Source organism: Austrofundulus limnaeus, unplaced genomic scaffold (genome assembly GCF_001266775.1).
Source record: "Austrofundulus limnaeus strain Quisiro unplaced genomic scaffold, Austrofundulus_limnaeus-1.0 Scaffold15, whole genome shotgun sequence".
Lineage (NCBI taxonomy): Eukaryota > Metazoa > Chordata > Actinopteri > Cyprinodontiformes > Rivulidae > Austrofundulus > Austrofundulus limnaeus.
Genome location: NW_013952417.1, coordinates 13,524 through 16,891, shown reverse-complemented (window position 1 = coordinate 16,891; position 3,368 = coordinate 13,524). Strand labels below are relative to the sequence as shown.

Below are 3,368 nucleotides of genomic sequence, written 5' to 3'. Positions count from 1 at the left end.
TGTGTGTGTGTGTGTGTGTGTGTGTGTGTGTGTGGAGAGAGAGAGGGTCTTGTTCCACCCTCTGACTGCTGCAGGGGCGTGTCTTAGAGAGAGGCTTTTATACCAGAACACAGCCGCTGTGACGAAACCTTGGAGAAGACACGTCACCATGGAGAGCCGTTAACCAATATGCAAATTAGCCTGCAGTACCACTGCTCTACCCATATGAGCAGCAAAAAACACGTTTTTACACCAGATATTACAGATTTGAACAAATACGCACAAAAACATCAAAATTAGCATAGAAACAGTACTATATAACATTTTAGACCCATTCTAGACAGTTTATCAGCTAAAAAAAAGTTTATTTTGGGGTAAGTTACTATTTAAAATTGTTATGATAATGCTGCTTATACTGTATGTTTAAATCAAAAATAAATTTGACTTCACATATCTATTTCTAAACACCTTGAAATTGGCCTCTGTCTCTTTAAGAACCTCCTACGATTCCATCACACCCATTTTTGCTCGTCATCACAACGGCTTCAGGCCATGTACAACCTGGAGCGTTGCAGTCTTATTTTGTTATAGTAACTACAAAAGCAGCAACATTATACAATATCTGTTTTTGAAAATATTAACTCACGATAAAACTGAACCTTACCATCAGACGGTAAAGTAGGTTTTCTGAAGAACCGGAGTGAGTACAGATGTGATGTTTCAGCTGGTCAGATATCTCCCATCCTCACAGACACACAAAGTTAAACTGATTTTATTTATGTGGTGTAAGCCAGCTAAAGAACACACATCATAATAAGTTATGAATGGTAACCGTAGATCACAGGTAGACCAACTGAACAAAGCAGCGCGAGTTGTTTTTCAGCTTACCTGAGCAGATGACGGTGTCTGCGTTCTTCTGTGTTGGAATTCCATCATCTTTAAATTATAATCTTATTAGTCCACTGTTAAATTCCCTTAGTTCAGAAAGGTATCATCTGTAAAGCAGCTTGCACAAATAAATAAATATTTATTTATTTTTTTGTCTGAGGGTTACCTCCGTCCTCAGCAGACGCGTGGTTTCACCAGGTGTTTGCTAGTTGTTGCTGCTGATAGCCTGCAGGAGTGGCGGGGGAGGTGTGCTCTGTGATGCTGAAGCTCAGTTTGGAGACACAGCCCAGAGGAGGAGCAGCACCTAAAAGGCGGCTCTAGGCCCAACCAGCCGTTTTTGCTCCCCTGCCTGGCTGCCTTAGGACACTACAGGATTTCTCAAACATGCATGAATGAGTCAAAGCAAGTTTTTGATTCGAGGTTAACATTATAACATGATATAAAGCTCAAAGTTGATTTTATGATATTGCCCCTTTTTAACTCCTGATTTATGTCCTGAGTTTATTTATTTCAAGGTGTTTTGGTTGTTTTTAGATGCATCTGATTTACATGTTAGTTAATAAGTGAAAAAAAAAATACATCAAAATGTGATCAGAATACCCGTCTTCAAAGGTCTGATTGAGCTGATGACAAAGCTGAGTTGAAAACACCTCTAGATAATTGAACCATGGCTGCTCCAAGGATGTGGACCTTTGTGAGAACAGTTGTAGAACTTGTCATCAGACCACTAAGCCTTTCAAAAACTTATAGATCATTCATCTGTTCATCCAGAGTTTTATCCTCCAAAGATAAGTTAAGTTGAACACTAGTTTTTGAGGTGTGTTTTTATCTGTACAAAATATCTTGAACTGTTTAGTTTGAGATTTTTAGTAATGTCTAGAGAAGATACAGTAGTAATGTAGTAATGTTAATAATGTTTTATTAGTAGCTCATTGTATGGCAGGCAGATGTTACATTTATTTGGCTTCACCGAACCACCACTCATTGTAGTAATGGTAGTAATGTTTTATTTCCAGTCATTAATCATTCTTGTGTAAAAATCAGAATTGCTCGTAGTTGGGTTTCGTAGGTCAAAGCTTTACAAAATTAGGAAAACAGTACTATCTTTGTAATTTTTATATTTATAATCATCTCACTGTGTGATGGTTTGTTTTTTAAACTTGAAAATCTCTGTAAAACTGCCCCGGCACAGGCTGTAACTTACTGTAAGAAAATTCGTATTCAGTAAACTGAAGTCGATATTAAAACACCATTGTTAAATAAAATGATTTGTACAAGGAATCAAACCACACAACACCAGAATTCTGGATCTGAGTGAGGTTTATTGTCACTCGAGCTGACAGGAAACCAACACTACCGGAAAACCATGAAGTTCATGTATTTATACACCTTCAGTGCCTGCGTTCGCCCCCTACTGACCTACGGCTGAATCACAGGCATTCAGACAAAAACCTCATCTACTCTTCTCATAACGTTTAATTATGTGTTGTCACAGATATTTCAGACATGTAACTAATCTATTATCAATCAAAACATAATAGATTAAACACTGTCAACATTACAAAAAGGAAAACCTAAGAATATAGTGTTGTGCTTTTAGCATCAATCCTAACCACTAATAACTTTAAATTTCTTCATTACCCTGGAAGCAGTGCCTTATTTCCAGATGAACTTGCTGTGGAGGTCCATTTCTCTTCTCATTCGACAAAATTGTTTTAATTTGGCTTTAAAGAACGAAAACGCACTTCCAACGTGTCAAGTACAGTTTTTAGTAGACTCGTTTATGAGCACCAAGTGATATGTGGACGTTTGACCAAAAACAAGACAATCTTTGGCAGTCAAAACTTACTTAATTTGCATCTGTTCAAAAATTTATTTCACAAAGTGTAATAACAGACATTTAATCTGGCAAAAACACAATAACACAGAATATACCTGCTGTCAAAGAGCAAGCGAGTCCAACAAGCATATTACTGGTAAGTTCACCAGTCTCATTCCACATCATGTGAATAGCTTTCTTCATTGCAGGAAGAGTAACCTAGACTTACACCAGTTCCTCATTCACTTCTCACTTTTTTCTCCTGCTCAAAACTGTTTTTGGGCTGTAATTTTTTTTGAACTGGTACAGGAACAACATAGTTATCACAAGCCTGGAGCACCCTCTCATGGCTGCAGACAGTAATGTTTACTCCTTAGTTCATATCAGTTGTATGAACTATCATTTAACTGATCAGCCAAAAAACGCTGCATGAAGAGGGGAGAAACAAAGCAAGTAACTGTCCAAACTAGGGCTGGGCGGTATGACCTCAAATTCATATCACAGTATAAATTGAATCCCTTCATGGTAACTGTATTTATTGTGGTAGAAAACGATCAAAAAGCAAAGATAATGTGATTTTAGAGCATTTATTTTGCAGAAAACTGTAATCATAATCAAACCCAGCATTTTTTGCTGTAGTGCAGATAAATATAACAGAAGTACAAAAGAATGTTTTTATATA

At 37.1% G+C, this 3,368-nt stretch overlaps 1 protein-coding gene across 1 annotated transcript in view; it reads left to right on the top strand.

Moving 5' to 3' along the window:
• The window catches only part of lmnb1 (lamin B1), a gene marked incomplete in the record, with an annotated part of 28,019 nt that overhangs the window by 22,225 nt on the left and 2,426 nt on the right, over positions 1 to 3,368 (top strand).